Source organism: Choloepus didactylus, chromosome 18 (genome assembly GCF_015220235.1).
Source record: "Choloepus didactylus isolate mChoDid1 chromosome 18, mChoDid1.pri, whole genome shotgun sequence".
NCBI lineage: Eukaryota > Metazoa > Chordata > Mammalia > Pilosa > Megalonychidae > Choloepus > Choloepus didactylus.
The window spans coordinates 47430608-47452035 of NC_051324.1; the positions used below are offsets into that span (position 1 = coordinate 47430608).

Sequence of the window (21428 nt, forward strand, 5' to 3'; positions counted from 1 at the left end):
AAATTCCCAATATTAACTCTGAACCATGGTGGGTACCTCATACACACTGGGATATGATATGTGGGCAGTCAACTCTGTGTGAGACAACAGGGTGAGTGAAGGGACTATCTATGATCTTAAATCTCAATTGATAGGTGTTTAGGTGATTAATCTACCTTTTATCATCTTTGTGGAGTAATTTTTTAATAATGTCTAGGAACAATAACTATACTCAAAAATTGGCATATGTGTTACTCCTGATAATTGCTTGCCACACATAGTTCTGAAGTGCACAGAAAAATGTCCTTAGCTTTTTTGCAGAACTATCATAGTGAAAATGTTTGAGCATTATATATATACTTACTTATTAAACACAAATCTCTTTATTTATAATATATACAATACATAAAGAAAATAATTTACACAACTCTTAGGAAACATATTTGTAAAATATTCAATTTAAAGAGTACAGGTATTACTGTATGAAATTGAAAACTACATTGATTTTACACTTCTAACACAAATGTAGATTTTTCTGAATGTGACTTTCTTAAGTTTGAGTCCTTAATTAAGTTTTAGGACATATCTTTTCAAGTTAGAATAATGAACTTGCCCCGATTTTTTTTGTTTTGTTTTGTTTTGTTTGTCTAAATCCATGTAATACACAAGAGACTTCTCTAGGCCAAGAATCTTAAAGTGGTTTATAGTTTGCAATGACACTCTTCTGCAAAATCTTTAGGTTTAAAGAAGTGTTGCCTCATTCTTTGAGTGTCCTGAAACTTGCTCAACTTGTTTATGAGTTGCTGCATCACTAATTTGTTTGATAAACTCTCAACAACCTGAGAGCATTTCTATCTTTAAAACAACAGCGTTCAGGGTTGGGATAGGGAATAAATAGGGAGTTAAGGCTTAAAATGTACAGTTGCTATTTGGGACTATGGAAAAGTTTTGGTAATGGATGGTGATGGTAGAACAACATTGTGAATGTAATTAACAGCACTGAATTATATATTTGAATGTGGTTAAAAGGAGAAATGTTAGGTTGTATATGTTACTAGAATAAAGAATTTAAAAAAAATCCAAGGAACTGCACAACACAAATATTGAACCTAAACCATGGACTTTGGTTAATTGTACAGTTATTAAAATGTGCTTTCATCAACTGTAACAAATCTACCTTACCAGTGCAAGGTGGATGATTTTTCTGTAAACCCAAAACTTCCCATTAAAAAAACAAACAAACAGAAACAAAACGAAAAACAGCAACGTAAAATGGGCAAGCACCTCAATGGATTCTTATCTATTACACTCACCTAAATATGAAAGGTGTTCTGACAGAACTTCCCCTTGAGGAAATTATTTCATGTTTCTGTATGTACTCTTGGGAAAACTAGATTTAAAGTGCAATTTTTGTAGTGTTGTGTTTGTTCCCAGTATTTAAAAATATTTATTTTTCCTCTTTATTACTGTTTATTATTTTCATCTCAATATTTTGTAAATTGGCAGAAGTCATTAGGGCATATTTATAAATTGTAACTATGACTTTTAAAATCAGATTGTGGATTAGCCAGAAAAACAGCAATGTGACTTTCAAAAATAAATTCTAGCACATCAGAATAGTTGTCAATGTCAATGACTAAATAAGTGACCGATGACAATATTAAGAAATGGGTGATCATGGTAAATTCACCGTTATTTTCATACAATATCTCCAAAGAGCTGACTTTAAAATGTGTTAATTTTATTCCTATTGGAGCTTTTTTTTTTTTTTTGAATAGGCTAACTAATGATTTTCATTAGTGTATTTGCAATTTATGTGATTTTAGTAGGTTCTACCAAGATTAAATAAAGAAATAAACTCTTCTCTGATATAAGATAGCTAATGAAGTATATTAGATACTTGCCCTATTGCTGTATGAAATGGATCTCCAAAGCTAACTACAGCTTTCTGCGGGAACACAAATCTCTACATAAATATACAAATGTAGCAAGATGCTGCAAATTTTTTAAAGATATGCCATAAAAATAGATTAACGCTGGTATGCAGTCCTGTTCAACTGAATTACAAAGGGATATCGTGGGATTGCCAGTGACATTCACATAAATAAAAAATCAATTCTTAATGATGAGGCAGACTTGTTTTAGCACATTACCCGGGTTAAATGGGAGCACACAAAGACATCAACTCCTATAAGACTAGTGGAGTCATTGTATATTAATATGATTTAGTGAGCTACACACCTCAATGGAATAATTGTTATTATATCTGTAGAGCCAGATGGCACTTGGTGTAAACAGCCATTGAGCACCTCAAACACAAGTGTGGCAGGTGATCATTAAGGTGTTCTAGCATCCTGCTCACTCATCTTATCATTGGAATCTGCCTTACTGTTTGCAGAATGGTTTGATTGTCATTATGCAAATTTCAGAATGGTCTTATTGTTCAATAGGAGTATGGAATATTACATACCCTTAGTAGGAGAATAGATGAGGCAGCTACCTGGATTTGTGTGGCTAATCCTGCAATTTTTATAAGAAAGAGAATGGAATCATCTCTGTTCCCAGCACCAGTGGCAAGAAATGGTGTTTCCAGAAATTTTAAAAAGTGAATTCATGAATTTGTAGTGAAGTCAGCTCTAACTATTTTGTAAAAATAACTCTATGATGGAAACTGAAAGATATAAAAATTTGTGTTCTCCAAGTTAGAAAAATCCAAGTTCTGAGCAGAAGTATCTTTAAGTTCTTGTAAAGTGTCTTTCTTTGTTTTGAAGATTTAAAATTGGCTTCTGTTGACTATCCAGTTGAAGGCAACTCATCCATTTACTCAGCAGGTATTTATTGGGCACCTGCTACATGCCAGGCACTGTTCTAGGCACTGGGGATACAGCAGAAACCAACCCTCATGGAGTTTACATTCCTCAGGATGGCAATAAATGATATATATGATAGACTGTATTATAAGATATTAGAAGATAAGTTCTTTGGAGAAATGAAACAGGGAAGAGAGACTTGAGTGTGCTAAGGTAGAGTGTAGGAGTATAAGCCTTGTCTTTTTCCCTTTAAAAACATAAAAGCGGTTACGTAAGAGGAATAAAAGAGCTGGCAAAGTTCTTGTATGTCTTCCAACTTCATCGATATCATAAAATTTCTAGAGTTCTCTGGTAACACACCTGCTGTTATAGCCTCAGCTCAGCAGCCAGGGTTGAATAATTGGAATGAATGTTCAATGTAAGCTTAGGTTTTCTTGGCTTACATTAAATTTAATCACATTACATAAAGTTTTTATGGTTTGGCTTCTTTCCTTTGATAATAGCATTAAAAAGCATGCCATCTTTAGTTATAAATAATCTTAAATTGTCCCTCACTCTATCTCATAGTTCATGTTTTCTGGTTTCAAGGACATAAGATTGACCTTGTATAGGAATTTTATCATAGTGAATTCAGTGAAGTTAGATTTCCAAACATATAAAACAGATTTTCCAAGTGTCAGGAATACGTGAAGCTCCTCAAACTTTGGAGATCTCATAAATTAAACCCTCTGGTCCCTAATGACAGTATTCATCCTAATCCTGAGAACACCCCCACCCCCACCACCAACTCCGTGACTAAATCTTGGATTTTAAATTAACTTTCAGTTCTTCATCAGAAATAGTTTGTCACATAACTACAGCTACTCTTTAGGTGAAACACAGCACCTCCTGTGGAATACTCCTTTACTTTAGGTGAAAAAGTAAAATTCATTTTGTAATATGGCAGTCTTAATTCAGATTTATTTCATATCAAATATTAAGGATCAGAAAAGCATAGGTGCTTATCTCTGCATAGAAAAAAATACGGAAAAGTGGTTTCCAAAATGTTAATAATGACTACACATTTTAACACAATAGTAAGGATAATATTTATTGTCTTCTTTATTATTTTGGTATTTTAAATTTTTTCTACAATGTACTTGTATTCTTTTTATAATCAGGAAGAAACCATTAACATTTTTTAAAGCTGAAGAAGCTTAAACAATGATGTTTTTACTTAAATAGCATAAAACCTCACAGCTGGCAAGTGGATGCAGAAGAGTTTTGCAAATCATAGAAAGTAATAGAAATAAGCAAGAATCAATATTTAGATGGTGTCATGAAATTACTAATTTTACCTATTTCTATTCATTGTATTTGAAAAGCATAAAATTTGACCGATTTATCCCTTCTTTTATTTCCAAGATATCAAGCTTCATTAAAAAATAGTAGGCTGGGATATTTCTATAGCAACATGCCAGATATACCAAATTTGACGAGGAAACATGTTTTTAATTTCAGGCCTTTGAATGTGGTGTTATTCATAGGGATGAGTATTTATGAAAGTGTAGAAAAAAGTGCTTAGAAACTTTATTTCTTTTAACAGTCAATAATATTTAGCCAATCATAATGCTTGAATGGATAAACATTCCTACTGTTTTAATTTTGAATATAGATTGTCTCGTGCTGATGGGAAGTATTGTTAATTTTAATAAAATTAACTTTATGTTGTTATTTCACTGCTTTATAATAATTTTACATGGCACCCTGGGGATGGCTCTGTTTTACATTATCAGGTGTCACATTTGCCATTTGGTTGGTATAGCAGTGTTCAGCTTCACTTCTCTATTCAATTGCCTGAAGCCACACTATTCACGTTATATTACAAATAGCTATATTGCTATACACTGCGCAAGTTTATATACTTTTATTTTATATGTATACATCATTTCTGTATTTTCTTAAAATCATTGTTTTGTGCTATTTCCCAGCATTCCTGTTCTTTGCCTTTAGGTAGACAGTTATAATAACAAGTTGGCTAGGACACCTTAACAATCTGCCTCAAGTACTAAAATGTTTAAATTTATTTTCAATCTGGTAGTCAGCCACTCTTGGTACAGTCTTAGCAAATGCTTCATTGTTTTTGATAAGAGTTATAGTTTGATAAGTCCATTAAAATATAACTTTTTATAGAGACAGAGAGTTATTGCTGTTTAAAAACAAGGGGAAATTATTGACGACTTTCAGAATTCACTATATGCCAGACAGATCACTCGGAAATAATTAATCAGAACATGTCTCCATTGATGTTACCACTGGCTTAAACTCTCCCAGGAATTCAGACAGACTGATAATCTATAAGGGAATTGTCAAATAAAAAGCCTCTGTTACCAAATATGCAGTAATTAAATTAAAGATAAACCAAGTTCCTCTTGAGTTAGTTTATGTTTTTAATTTTTGTTTCTTTTTAAAAAATATTAGTAGATTGGCTTTGAGACTGAGCTTCTTCTACTTTGAATTGCTCTATTGCATTCTTTTATCACAGTCATATTTAAGATGTAAGAGTGTGCTAAAATAGTTTGTTTACCTAGGTCAAATATTTATTGTGGACAATTCAGAATATACACTTTAAAACAGACTTTCTTTTCCACTTGAGTTTGGGTATATATATTGATAAATATGCTCATTTTCTGTTAAGACCTTATATGCAGCTGGCTTGTATTTGACTGATAAGCTAATGATCCCTTTAATCAAAGGAGCATTTAACTGATAGCAGATAGACTCCTCGAATTAACCCTGCTTTAGTAGTTCATAGTCAGAAACTACATTAAAAATGAGTACTGGAAGTTCCCATGAAAGTGTGCCTTTATATTGATATTTTTGTTTTGAATACCATGTGCCACTGAAAAGTCACATTTATGCTATTATAACAACAATATTGCAGAGAACTTTCTTGCAGAAATTTAGCAGGACATGGACAGAATTTGCAGATAAAAATAATTTGCATAATCTCCATCCTGAGCCAGAATTGGAGGTAAATGACCCACAATGCACCCAGCAATTTAATGGCTGTTAATATATATTTCTGAATTTTCAGAGGAGAATTTATTTGAAAAGAATTTTGTGAAGTCTCTGACTATAGGTAATTTAAATCATGTTTATAAATATTTTACCTTCCTTGAAGAGATAAATAGCTTTGGCCAATAACAATTTCAAGGTAACTAATGTGGCAATATAAGTATGAATATTTAGGGGATACTTCTTTCTTTCATATATAGTAAATATATGATTAATAATGATTTCTTTTACAGAAGGTTTTTTTAATGGTGCATTACTTTATAAAGGAAACTTGAAATTAAGTCTGAAGAAATTACATATTGAAATCTTCTGCGAGTGTGTGGTTTTGGTATAGTTACAAAAATGAAAATGTATAATTTACACTTGCATAATACTTTTTCTTACAAGTTTTGAAAATAAGTCTTGTGATATTCTCCAGGCTTAATATTTCTTATATGCTTCCTATATAATTGAAACAACCTCCCTGTTATAGCCTAACAATAATCCCACAGTCAAAAACACCTAAAATTCAATGTCTTGCAGTAAATCCTCTTCATGAGGTAATGTGAGTGATGCTCAGTTTGTCTTTCTTCTTAGTAAATTGTTTGCTTATCTATTTCTTCCTTTCACAAAACATTTGAGGTAGTCTCTCCCAAACCCCCTTTTAAAAGACTTTTATACCAGCTGGATAAATACTAACCATCAAAAACAAAAACTGCAATCATTTATTGAGAGTACTTTATGTGCCAGGCACTCTACTGACTGCTTTCCACACAGTATCTCATTTTAACTCTTACGCTGATTCTGTAAACTAGATGTTAACATCCCCATTTCACAGATAAGGAACCTAAGACTCACAGAGATGAAGTTAACTTTCCCGAGACCAAACTGCTCAGGAATATAAATATACACTTGACTCCAAAAGTAGATGTCTTTGAGAAGATGAGGAACAGAGCAAAAGATGTGGGAGGAAAAGATTAATTAAAAAAACGCAGCATTTTGGGGGGAAATACTGATATATGGGCTCTCTTTTTCTCTATATACCCAGCGTGACCAGCAAGACCAGTTGGCATCATGTAAAGGAGGGTAGATAGAAATAAGCTTTCTGCTCCTCTCCTAAAGCCCCTCTCCCATCTTATTCATTACTTTCTCAGAAATGCCTCAAATATTTTGCTAAATGCTTTCTTCCTCATTCCTAATAGCAACCTGACCACAGAGCAAATACCCAAACAGAATATTTAGAGATGGCAGTGAAGATTTAGAGAGTGAGTATACCAAAAGTATAAAAAATGGTCCTCTCCCTGTGTCAGAAGAGGCCTCAGGCTTACTGTGAGAGAGCTCTTCATAAAATTGCTTTGTAGTCTAATCCATACCTCAGTGTCTTTCAATATGACTTCCATAAATCTCAAGCAACTAAGAATTTCAGCACGCATTGCCTGGCATCTGATGCTGAAAACTACCAGTCTGGTAACCTGATCAGAGTTAAACAACTACTGTGGGAGAACTTTGTTGAATTGTGAACAAAACCCAAATGCTTTCAAAGTCTTATCGTGTATGTCTGTGCCAAATTCTTTGGCAGCCCATGAAAGCCTGTTCTCCCAGACTTGGCCAAAGTTCAGTTTTTTTTAAGATTTCCAAGCTTCTAGGAATGCTGAAATATATACCAGTTGACATAGATAGCACATGCTATAGTGTAAAGTGAAAGTGAAATTATCACAGAATTATCTGCATCCCTGAGGTACTTACAGAAAAAGGACACAGTGAGTATAAGTGTATTTTCCCCTACACTATGCTAATTGGGTTCTTCAGAAGTCATTTCTGAACATGTTGATAGAGTACACCTGAATATAGAAGTCACCTATGTACTCACAGCCAAGCCCCTTCACACATCACCACTTTCAGAACTGGCAGAATACACTGAAAGGAATGCCATTTTGTCAATAACCTATGCTAAGATGGTAAACAATTTCTCTTCCATGTTCTGTTAACAACCTTTGAGTGCTCTGTTCACCATACAGTTTCTATTCAGTGTGAAATTCTTAAAAGAAACTGGCATCCATGAATTGTTCCTTTTCTTTACTAGCAGTTTTATTCATGACCTACCCTTAAAAATGTTATAATAAAGTCTCTCCTTATTAAAATCAGAACAACTGTAAGTGTTTGCTATAAATGGTGTTGGGTTGGCTAGTCAACAGGTTAGTAGTTCCCAGTAGGGAAAGAGAGTGTGTAGGATTTAGCTAAGGATGAGCCAGAAGCAGGGAGAGAGGTAAAGGCTTAGGGGTGTGAAAGCAAGGATCAGTGAACTGAGTTTAGGCCAGGCAAACGACCCCAGTTCCATCTAAAGCCTTCAGTCCAAGAGATCTAGGCAGCAAATGGCATCTGAACACTGAGTAAACATGGTGCTCAAGGAATGACAGGCAAGAGTCTGGCACATTGATCAGGGAGCTTCCGGTGGGACAGGAGAGAGTGGAGCCTAGTTTCGGAGGAGGCTGGCAGAAACTAAGCTCCTGGCTGGAGTCAAGCCTTTGGGGAATTACTAGGTACAAGAAGCCCACACTGAAGGGCCAGTTAGATAGACTGAGAGCACGTTGTCCTACTTCCACCTAAGATGTATCTCGACCCTGAGAGAAATGGAAGGGGAGCAGCAGTCTGTATCCAGCTTTCACTCACTCTTTTGGAGACAGTCCTGTACCACCACCAGGATGTTCAAGAACCAGTGAGTTCCCTGCCCCCTGTCTGCCTCCAGATCACATTCAGGGTGAAAGATAGCCAGTGAGCCAAGTCAAGAAACATTTGGTCTCTTCTGTATATGTTCTTCTTGACCCAAGGCTTCTGAACCTGCGGGTGGCAGACGTTATTATAGGCACCTAGAATCAGATTATCTAAAAGGGTAAATAACTTGCCCTAGGTCACAGCACAAAAGGGATGTGATCTGGAATTTGAACACAAGCAGTCTGACCTTAGAGCTTATGCTGGCTTTAACCACTATGTTATGCTGCCTTAATCATGTACATTTAAGATTAAAATACAATTTTAAACTCATCTTCCATTAGGAAATTTTCTCTAGTTCTCTATCATAGTCTACCCTGATCACAGCTTCTCTCTGTATACTCTCAGCAGTTATGTATTCTGTTTAAAATCTCTAAACTCTTTATTTTTCACTGTTGGTAAAGTTTGGACTTCTTCCAAGTTGCTTAAGATGTATGATTGTTTTGATTTCCCTGACAAAATTGTGAGCTCTAAAATGGCCTAGGCTTGATCCCTGTTTCTTGCCATAGTTCATTTATTTATTAACAAGAGAAACAAACAGGAATAAGATAGCAACCCTGCCTGATCTTAAAGGGCTATTAAGTGCTGCTGTTGTAGGAGTATGAGAAACATGGGAGTCTAGGAATCACCCTGTCTAGGGGGATCAAGAAAGGCTTACAGAGCCCCTGCAAGGCTGTCAGACATAGGACCCCAATTACTTGATGCCTTGGATAACTGGTCATAGTTAATAATAGGATTTTGAGTAACAGGAGGAAGGTCATTTATTCTTTTTTTAAATTCCATTTTATTGAGATATGTTCACTTACCTACAATCATCCACAGTTTACAGTTGTTCACAGTAGCATAATATACTTGTACATTCATCACCAAAATCAATTTTTGAACATTTTCATTACTCCAAAAAAATAATAAATAATAAATAATAAAAACAAGAATAAAACTACAAGTAAAACACCCAAAACATCCCATCCCCCATTCCCCCATTATTCATTTAGTTTCTGTCCCCAGTTTTCTACTCATCTTTCTATACACTGGATGTGCCAGTTTGAATGTATTGTGACCCCCAAATGCCATTATCTTTGCAGTCTTGTGGGACAGAATAGTGGGAATTAAGTTGGAACATTTGAATTAGGTTGTTTGCATGGAGATGTGCCCCACCCAGCTGTGGGTGGTGACTTTGGTGGGATACTCCCATGGAGGTGTGACCCCACCCATTCAGGGTGGGCCTTGATCAGTGGAGCCATATAAAACATGCTGACTCAAAGAGACTGAACGGAGTGCAGCTGTGAGTGACGTTTAGAAGAGGAGCAAGCTTGCTAGAGAGGAATGTCCTGGGAGAAAGCCATTTTGAAACCAGAACTTTGGAGCAGACGCCAGCCACGTGCCTTCCCAGCTAACAGAGGTTTCCAGGACGCTATTTGCCATCCTCCAGTGAAGGTACCCAATTACTGATGTGTTACCTTGGACACTTTATGGCCTTAAGACTGTAACTGTGTAGCAAAATAAACCCTCGTTTTATAAAAGCCTATCCATCTCTGGTGTTTTGCATTCCGCAGCATTAGCAAACTAAAACACTGGATAAAGGGAGTGTGAGCCACAAGGTTTTCACAATTGCAGTCACACCAGTAAGCTTCATAGTCATACAGTCATCTTCAAAAATCAAGGCTACTGGGTTGCAGTTCAACAGTTTCAGGTATTCTTTCTAGCTATTCCAGTACACTAAAAACTAAAAAGGGATATCTATATAAAGCATAAGAATAACCTCCAGAATGACCTCTTGACTCTATTTGAAATCTCTTAGCCACTGAAACTTTATTTTGTTTCATTTCTCTTCCACCATTTGGTCAAGAAGGCTTTCTCAATCCCATGATGCTAGGTCCAAGTTCATCCCTGGGAGTCATGTCCCATGTTGCCAAGGAGATTTACACCCTTGGGAGTCATGTCCCACACAGAGCAGAGGCAGTGAGTTTACCTTCTGAGTTGGCTTAGAGAGAGCGGCCACATCTGAGCAACAAAAGAGGCTCTCTGTGGATGACTCTTAGGCACAGTTATAAGTAGGCTTAGCCTCTCCTTTGCAGTAACAAGCTTCATAAGGGCAAGCCCCAAGATAGAGGGCTTGGCCTTCTAAATTGGTAGTCCCCAATGCTTGTGAGAATATCAGTAATTCTCCAGGTGGGGAAGTTTAATATTTCCACATTTTCCACCAGTCCTTCAGAGGGGCATTGCAAACACATTTTTATTCTGTGCCCAAATTACTTCAGGATGTATGGGGGTTTCACACTAACCTGTACAAGCCAATTAGATCTCACTCCCTATTCAAAGTTCTGTGTATTTATGGTGTTTGAGTAAACTGACCATACAAGTTAAATTACCTGGTGTACTACAGAAAATACAGCTTTTGCACCAAATAAACATATCTTCCCTTGGTCCCACACAAAATTTGAAGTTTTAAAATACAGTCAATATCATCCTTTACCCTTTACCCTTTACCCTTTACTGTGACTTGCCTTAGTCCACTTCATTATATCTCTAATTGAAGTCTGAACTCTTTTTCAGCTTTTTTAACAGTTGCTGTTTTAACAGTTGCTGTATGGGATAGTACTGACATATTAGAGCCAAACTCTAGCTCTGACTCTCAGGTGTCACACAGATGCTCGAAGTTCTAGGGACAGACCAGGTTATACACAAAGAGCTCAGCATCTCAGAATTTAGAGATAACCATTATAACTCAGGAACAGATGTGACTGCTGTAAGAGCTTATAATCTAGGGACCTTTAAAATAAACTTCCCCTGATAGCCTGTGCTCTAAGATTCAATTTTCAGAGTTTACACATTATAGTTAATCCACATTAGTGAGGTGTTACAATGTTTGTCTTTTCGTTTCTGGCATACTTCACTCAAAGGGCTGTCCTCAAGATCCATTCACCTAGTTGCATTTCTCACAAGTTCATTCCTTCTTGCAGCTGCTCAGTATTCTATTGTATGTATACACCACAGTTCACCATTCTGTCTATTGGTTGATATACCCTTAGGCCACCTCCATCTGTTGCAAATCATAAATACTGCTGCCATAAACACAAGTGTACAAATGTCCAGTACACTCCAGATGAGCTGTACCTTTCTACTTCCCCAGCAACAGTGAATAGTACCTCCCTCTCTCTACATTTTTTCCAGCACTTGTATCCCTCTGTTTATCTTTTCCCCTGCAATTTTTAGAGAGATATATTTACATACCATGTAATCATCCATGGTGTACAATCAGTTGTTCAGAGTATCATCATATAATTGTGCATTCATTACCACACTCAGCCCTCTAACACATTTATTACTCAAAGACTTAAAATAAGTATAATAAAAAGGGTAAAATACAATACAATACAATAAAAATGTCAGACAACAGCACCATCGCCAAGAATCCCATACCCCTCCCTTATATCCCCCTCTTACAGACATTTAGCTTTGGTATATTGCCTTTGTTAGAATTAGTGGAAGCATATTACAATGATACTGTTAACGATATACTCTAGTTTTCTTTGATTATATTTTTCCCTATACCATCCCATTCTCAACACCTTGCAAAGTTGACATTCATTTTTTCTCCCACCTGTAAATACATTTTTATATTTGTGCATTTAATCACCATCATTGACCACTCTAGATTTTAAGTTATACAATCCCAATCTTCATCTTCTATCTTTCCTTCTCGTGTCATACAAGTCCCTAGCCTTCTTCTTTCAACTTTACTCACAGTCATCTTTGTTCAATGTACTTACAATATTGTGCTTCCATCACACAGTATTGTGCTGATCCATTTCTGGATCCATACAGTCAATCTTGTTGAACATTCTGTACTCCTTCAGCATCATTGCCTGATCTCTACCCACTTTCTCTCTCCTGATAACCTGTGTTCTCAGCTTTAACTCTCAAAGTTTGCTCATTAATGTTAGTTCATATTAGAGAGACCATACAATACTTGTCCTTTTGTTTTTGGCTAATTTCACTCAACATAATGTCTTTAAGTTTCATCCACGTTGTTATATGCTCTGTTAGTTTATTCTGTCTTATAGTTGTGTAATACTCCATCACATGTATATACCACAATTTGTTTATCTCATTTACTCTTGAACATCTTAAGGGGGGATTCAGAGCAGGAGTCTCCTGACATTATTTTCTATATTTTAGAAATGACCAATGTTTCTGGGCCAAAACTTAATTGGTATTTCCATGTTCAGACAATTATGGGACTATATTCTGATCCTAAAATAGGAACTTGGTCTCCAAACACCTTGCTAACTAGAAATCTAATTAGTTTATGTCTGTTTCAGAGATCTTACAGTGTTTGTTTTGTTTTGTTTGGCCAAATTAAGTAAATAATTACATGGAATTACAAAATTGCTGAGGGTGAATAGTGTTTTATAGTTATTCATTCCTCAGATGGGTGGAATGGCATTCAGCAGATGAGCACAAAAACTGGGCAGGTTTTCTTGCTTAAAATTCAGTTTCTTAGTTTTGATCATTATATTATGGTTATGTAATATGTTAACATTAAGGGAAGCTTGGTGATGCGTATTTGAAAACTATGTACTGTTTTTGTAACTTTTCTGAAATTTTGAAATTGTTTCAAAATAAAAAGTTAAAAAAGTTAGTCATTAATTGAGGTGGTCAGGAGGAGTGAATGGGGGAATAGGGGAAACAGGATTGACCACAAGTTAATAATTGTTGGAGCTAGATGACTGAAACAGGAGGTTCATTAAATGATTTTCTCTATTTTTTACATGTTTAAAATTTTCCATAATCATTTTTAACCTATTTAAATAATAAAGAAAGGCATCTGAGGAAGAATTATGCTCAGTTCACCCAGGAAAGTATAGGAATTTTCCAAATGACATTGTTAGCTGAGATGAACTTTTATTATTTTTGGATTTGTTTTCTTTACTATTATTGTTTGGTGCATGGGGAATTAAGTGTTTGCTTCTGTAATTTTTTTAAATTCTAAAACATATATTCTTTGTTAAATTTAGCTATTGTCTTTCACATTTTTGTCATTGCTAAAGTGCTGAAAATATTTGCCTAATAAACTAGAGATGTCTTTTAAAGTTGTCTTACCTGTCCGTAGACTAGTAGATATTAATGTTTATCTTATGTCTTTTGTGGTTTTTTTTTTTTTTTTTTTTGCTTTTCTAAACAATGAGTGTTATCATCCATTGGCAGATATTTTTCCATTGTTTTTATAGTAAATTTATGCTATTCCAAAGACAATAAACTTTGCTAAGTCAACACTTATGGGTAAGAGTTTTAGGTGCTGCCATGTTAGAATCTAAGCTATGAACCACTAGATAGATTGTGGCCACAATGTTAACTTCTTATTTTCTAAGCCCTCCCTTTAAAGAGATCTAAAGTAGAAGATTTCCTTGTAAATAAACTTCCCTAATTAGTTTGGGAATAAAATGGTCTTTCTCTAAAGATCAATTTGAAGTCATGCTGCCTCTGGCCACTTACCCAAATGCTTGGTGCTCTTAAGTGCAAGCAGGCAGTCTCTACTTGGAGAACAGCACAGGCTCTAGGAGGATCAGGAGAATGCGGGGAAGGGGTGCCATGATGGCGGCTTAGCCCTGCCTAGTTCCTGATGGCGTGCCAGTGGGGTAGTGTGGTTAAAAGCTTGGCATCTGGGAGTAGACTGCCTAGGTCTGAACACAGGTTCTGCCTTAAGCATTTATAAGAGCTTTATTTATAAGAGCACCAAATTGGAAGCAACCCAAGTACCCATCAACTGATTAATGGATAAACAAATTTTGGTATATCCATGTGGTGGAATAGTATTCAGCAATAAAAAGGGATAGACTACTGATACATACAGCAACATGCATGAATCTCAAACATTTTATGCTAATAGAAGAAAGCCAGACACAAAAGATTATATACCATATGATTTTATTTATATAACCTACTAGAAAAGGCACAAAAAATACACAAAACCATAGACAGAAAAGAGGCCAGTGGTTGCCAGGGATGAAGGGAGGGGAGTGATGCAAAAGGACATGAGGGAACTTTGTGGGATTATGGAAATGTTCCAATCTTATTTGGTGGTGATTATGAAACTATAGATATTTGTCAAAATTCATGAAACTGTATACTTAAAAAAGCATGAATTTTATTTTATATAAATTATCTCAATAAAATATCCAAACTCAGATATAAAAAATACATTTTCCAGACCCCTTTTTGATTTGTCTGATTTCCACAGACAAGCCTGTTGTTATTGTTCTGGTGATATGTCTTTCTAGAACCAAGGGACATATGAGTTCTTTACCACTGTGCCGGTTTGAATGTATTGTGTCCCCCAAATGCCATTATCTTTGTGGTCTTGTGGGACAGACGTTTTGGTGCTGGTTAGATTTGCTTGGAATGTGCCCCATCCAGCTGTGGGTGGTGACTTCGGTGGGATACTCCTATGGAGGTGTGACCCCACCCATTCAGGGTGGGCCTTGATCAGTGGAGCCATATAAAACATGCTGACTCAAAGAGACGGGATGGAGTGCAGCTGTGAGTGACGTTTTGAAGAAGAGTAAGCTTGCTAGAGAGGAATGTCCTGGGAGAAAGCCATTCTGATACCAGAAATTTGGAGCAGACGCCAGCCACGTGCCTTCCCAGCTAACAGAGGTTTTCCGGACGCCATTGGCCATCCTCCGGTGAAGGTACCCGATTGCTGATGTGTTACCTTGGACGTTTTGTGGCCTTAAGACTGTAACTGTATAGCCAAATAAACCCCCGTTTTATAAAAGCCTATCCATCTCTGGTGTTTTGCATTCTGCAGCATTAGCAAACTAAAACAACCACGTATATCTTCCCTTATCTATTTACATTCTTCTAGTAAAACTGTATAGCAACAGGGTCCCTGGGGGATAAAGATAGCAAAAGGGATGAGGTAATCAGTTAAATACTGGCCTTAGGACACAATGTCCCAGAAGGAACTGTGACACTAGAGAGAAGGATTCAGGGAAAGTGGGACTGACCCAGACTCCAAAGAGAGGAAGACCCGAAAACAGAGGTTGGCTGGCCTAAGGAAAGGAGATGACCCTGTTGGGGAAAAAGAAGCCAAGAGAATGAGATGAAATGTACCTCTTTAGTTATCACCCTCAAATTACCATGTTTACACATTCATGACACCCGAGTGGCTTCAATTTCTTGGCAGTGGAATTTCTCACATAATTAAGCTTTTAGGGAAAAAAAATCATCTTTTACCATTAAAAAGCCTGACAAATGGTCCACATGTATCATTTGGACACAGGTCACATTACACAGATAGTGAACTCTTTCATGTAAAATTTCCAGTAGGTTTTTAACATACCACATCCTCCTCATATGTTATCCTGCATTGATCCGATTGGAGCTGTTAGTGTCTAGTGGATCAATGATCAGCAAACTAAAAAGTCACTTAGTGGCTATGAGACCCATGGCAGTGTTAGAATCTATGGTGTCAGGAATCCTTGTTTTATTAACTCTATAATTACCCGTTCAGCTGAACCAGTGAATTTTATTACACTTTTTTTTTCACCTGAACAAGACCTTTGCACTTCTACCAGTGCCCTGAGGATCCTCCATTTTTTTTCATGCTCCGTGTCTTTTTCCAGTGCCCTATGGCTTAGATGCCATCTGTTAGGCAGAGCTGTAGGAAGGAGGGCTTTAAGAATACACCGCATTGCTTTGGGAGCTGTTAAATGACCTCATCCTCCAGGACAGTTGCCTCAGTTGAAACTCAAGAGGAAGAGAGTGGGAAAAGCAACTCTACCTGCTATCTGCTGGTGTTTTCATTAAACACAGGATCATAATCCTGTATGGCACTGGGATTAACAGAATGGACTTGAGAGGCATGTCTAGAGCGAGTCCTGGCTCTGGCAACTGGCAAGTTATGTAATCTCTCTCAGCCTTGGTGTCCTAGTGTGTAAGAGGGGAGTACAGGAATAGTTCTTCCCTCACAGTAATGGTTGGATGTCTCGCCAGCACCCCAGACTCAATATGTCCAAAACTATGTTCTTTTCCCCCTAAAATCTGTACCTCTTCTACTTTCTCTTAGTAATTGGTGCTATCATCTTAACCCTCTCTCTCCTCACCCCATATCAACATCCAGTAACACCAAATCCTGTCGATTCTGCCTCTAAGAATGCATCTCTGATACATCTATTGCCTTCCGTCCTGACTTTTTCCACTCAAGTCAAAGCCACTACCATTTCTTGTCTGGACTACTAATCACCCAACTGGGCTCCTCAATTTCACTCTTGGCCTCTTTTAATTCGGTCACTATGCTGCCATTCTTCAAAGACTTCTGTTGTCCTTAGAGTTAGGTTCATCGTTAACACAACCAAAAGATTTTGCATGATGCCATCTCTGTCTCTTCTCCACCTTCATGCCATTCCCCTTGACCTGTTGTCCTAGGATTATATATTATTACATATAAGTAGTTTATTTCTTAATTTATTCATTTATTTCTTAATTTAGTCACTCATTCAACTAACATTTATTGAGCATCTACTTGTGTCATGCATAGTGCAAGTACTGAGAATACAAAAGTGTTCTCTGCTGACCAGAATGAGATCAATGCTTAGTGGGGAAGAGAAAATGATTATGGTAAAATGCAACATGGAGCAAGCCAGAAATAGTGATTAGCTCTGTTTGGCATGTCAGAGAAGTCTTGGTAGTGGTCGTGACTATATTACATCTGGAAGGATAAATAGGAGAGAGAGAGAGAATGTGTGTGTGTGTGTGATTTTAAGTTAGATTCTTCATGTTAGAAAATATTTTAGTAATATAATACATACCCAAGGCATAATTCTCCTTTAGAGTATGTAGAGAGTGCTTAATATTTTCCCCCACATCGAGATTAGTTGTATAATAACAATTAGTTACTGGTAATTTCTCTAAGAACAAATAAAGGTAATTAAACACTTCCCTTTTTTTTTCATTAAAAGTGCGTTTCTATTACTTTTGTAAAGTCCTTCCACTTCTATTGAATAGCCAATCCAGTAGCCAAAAATTTCCATGTTCTTGCAATGTATCTTAAGTATTGGGAACTGAAATGGCCATTGGTTGTAGACTATGATAAAAATCAACCAAAAAAGAAACAAATTCAACATCTTCAGAATTTGAGACTTTTCAACTGACTTCTTAAAAAGAATGCTCTGTATACTCTCATCTTGTAAATCAGACCTTCTTTAACATTTAATTTCAGTACAACAGGAATTAGACTATCCACAAATGACAGCAGGTCTGTCAATTTGCAGTCTCATGACCTGGCCTGCCTAAAGCTCAGATTAGGTGTGAAATATCTGGTTTTCTAGAAATGCTACTTTTTTTTTTTTAATTTATTTTTTTATTTTTTTATCTTCATTTTATTGAGATATATTCACATACCACGCAGTCATACAAAACAAATCGTACATTCGATTGTTTACAGTACCATTACATAGTTGTACCTTCATCACCTAAATCAATCCCTGACACCTTCATTAGCACACACACAAAAATAATAAGAATAATAATTAAAGTGAAAAAGAGCAATTGAAGTAAAAAAGAACACTGGGTACCTTTGTCTGTTTGTTTGTTTCCTTCCCCTATTTTTCTACTCATCCATCCATAAACTAGACAAAGTGGAGTGTCCTTATGGTTTTCCCAATCCCATTGTCACTCCTCATAAGCTACATTTTTATACAATTGTCTTCGAGATTCATGGGTTCTGGGTTGTAGTTTGATAGTTTCAGGTATCCACCACCAGCTACCCCAATTCTTTAGAACCTAAAAAGGGTTGTCTAAAGTGTGCATAAGAGTGCCCACCAGAGTGACCTCTCGGCTCCTTTTGGAATCTCTCTGCCACTGAAGCTTATTTCATTTCCTTTCACATCCCCTTTTTGGTCAAGAAGATGTTCTCCGTCCCACGATGCCAGGTCTACATTCCTCCCCGGGAGTCATATTCCACGTTGCCAGGGAGATTCACTCCACTGGGTGTCTGATCCCACGTAGGGGGGAGGGCAGTGATTTCACCTTTCAAGTTGGCTTAGCTAGAGAGAGAGGGCCACATCTGAGCAACAAAGAGGCATTAGGGAGGAGGCTCTTAGGCACAACCATAGGGAGGCCTAGCCTCTCCTTTGCAGCAACCGTCTTCTCAAGGGTAAAACCTATGGTAGAGGGCTCAACCCATCAAACCACCAGTTCCCTATGTCTGTGGTCTTGTTAGCAACCATTGAGGTGGGGTAGGCCAATACCCCTTCATTCTCCACAGGCTCCTCAAGGGGGCACTACATATTTTTTTCCTGTTTTTTTTGTTTGTTTGTTTGTTTTTTTTTTTTAACCTGTTCTTCCTTTTTAAATCAACTGTATGGAAAAAAAAAAATTAAAAACAAACAAACAAACAAACAAAAAAGAAAAACATACAATAAAAGAACATTAGAAATGCTACTTTAATATTCAACTGCTACTGAAGGCCCATTTGATAAATTTAATGAAATATCAGTTTCCTTTAAAATCTAGTTTTCTTATTGGAATTCATTTTCTAACACTTTTGAATAATCAAAAGCATTCTCTTAATTTTAAAAGTGTATTATGCAACTGAGATAATTGCCATAATGTAGAAGCAAGAGAAACCTATGTTTCTTTTTATGTCCGTGATGCTTATTGACCATATTATTTTACAGACATTTCATTGAAGTATTTTTATCATAAAGAAACTGACTCATACTACAGACACTGTTGCCACTTTTAGAGATAATATCCTTTGTCTAAAGTGTGTCACATAAAGATCTCAATGCACTTATTACATAAGCTATTTTAGTGTATTTGGTTTTAAGCCCAGTGTCCAAGACGCAAAGAAAAATGCATACAACTAGCTCAGTCTGTGCTTCTGAAAGAAACATTTATCAATTAAGCAAAATTGAACTGCTTGTAAGACCTCTGAAAATACCAATGACACCTCAGTTGTGAAGAGCAATAGGGACATTACTCTCCTCTTCCTTTAGCTAAAGAATAAGAAATAAAGAAAGTAACCTGACTCAGGGTGAAGCTGACCTAGAACTCTATGGACGGTTTCATTTGAAATGATTAAGAAAGAACAGTGTATGGAACAAAAGAAATTATGGTGGAAAATATAAACCATAAGGTGAAAGACCTTACCATTATAGCAACATCACCTCTTCTGCTTCCTGATTCTTCCTTAAAATGTGCTTACTGATGTAGACTCTGGAGATATAAAGATGAATAAAACTTAGCCCCTGCCTTCAAGGAACTAATAATCCAATGAAAAACAGATATGTACAGTTAACTATAATCATTGAAATTTACTGGTGTTTTCAACTAAGAACTAAGTAGAGGGAGAACAAAATAAATGATTAATTCTGCTCAAGGGAATCAGGGAGGACTTCACAGAGGAAGTAACATTTAGCTGAATCATGAAGGATGATTAAGATTTAACCAAATAAGTAAAGTAAAGATATCCTAGAAAGAAGAAATAGCAGGAAACAAAAACAAGCTTTATAAAAATACTTGGCATGTTGGAGAATACATAGGGAAAGTGTCTGGGATGGTATTTTAGGGTTCATTGTAAAGCATATGGGTGTTTCTTTGCTCTTGGTTCACTCCTACCACTTCTTGTGAGAGTTTAGACTATTTTATAAGGCACTGGGGGCCATTCAACCTTAATATGTTTGTGATGGTATGTTTCGTTATTTGGCCATCTGCAGTCAACCCCTCCTCCTTCCTATAAACACTCTGATCCCCGTCTGTGTATGGTATTAATAAGAGACTGTGGTCCCCTTCCACTACCAGATCCTCTTTCAGTCAACTCTGGTGTTGTCAGGGTTCCACCACATGACTTGGGCTTGGCTAAATGGAATCTCTCTTTGAAGATTTTCAATCTTGATCAAATGATGCAAAGATGTGAGGATATCTGGTAGTCATATTCATAGCAGCAGCAACTCTAATTCGTCTATTGAATGTTCTTTGTTGTGGTTCCTGTTCCCTGGCTCTTGGGAGCTTCTGATGCTGACCTTGAGTCAGTTTCTGCACTAGAGCTAAGAACCCTGATCAAACAATGTCCAAAATCATTCAAGTTCAAGAAGAGTTACACACTTGGAACTAAGGTTCAGAACTTCACATGAAAGAATTTTCAGAGCTGGAGATAGCTTTAAGATCCTTTGGATTAAAGCTGAGAGTTAAAGTGCTGGAGCTAAATCACCCAGGGAGACATGATGGAGGAAGAAGAGGATAAGAGATAATGCTCTGGGAGGTGCCAACGTATAGAGAGGCAGACAGAGGAGCTAGTCAGGATGTCTTCAAAGGATATCAGAGAGGTAGGAGGAGAACCTAGGAAAGAACTCATTTCAAGGAGGGGATTAACAATATCAAATATTGCAGAGAGATTAGAGAAAGACTGAGAAGAGCTCTGAGACTGGCAATTAGTAGGTCATTGGGTGCATTTGAAAGAACAAATTTAGAGCAGTTTTATGGGTGGGAGCCCAGGTCCTGTGCTTAAAGAAATAATGGGAGGTGACAAGTAGAAGCAGCAGTACAGACCACTTAAAACTGGAAGTCCAGTGAAGTGAAAGAGGGTGTGTATGTATAGAGGGGATTCAGGGTTGAAAGGAGGCTTTTTCACTAGAGGAGAACTAGGTCTTTTCTAGTGGAGTTGCCAGTGGAGGGGGAGAGATTGAAAATGTAAGATAGTGGAGGGATAGATGATGGAGCATTATCTGGTAGAAGGAAGGAAGTGATGGAAAATATAGCAAGGTGGAGTGGTTGGCCTTGGAAAGGAGTAGAGCCTCTTCCTCTTTAGAGACAAGACTGGAAGAG

The 21428-nt window shown here is 36.8% G+C and overlaps 1 protein-coding gene across 2 annotated transcripts in view; it reads left to right on the forward strand.

Annotated features, from left to right (window-relative positions):
- The window catches only part of SKAP1 (src kinase associated phosphoprotein 1), a 294181-nt gene that overhangs the window by 154804 nt on the left and 117949 nt on the right, over nt 1–21428 (forward strand). The window lies entirely within an intron of this gene.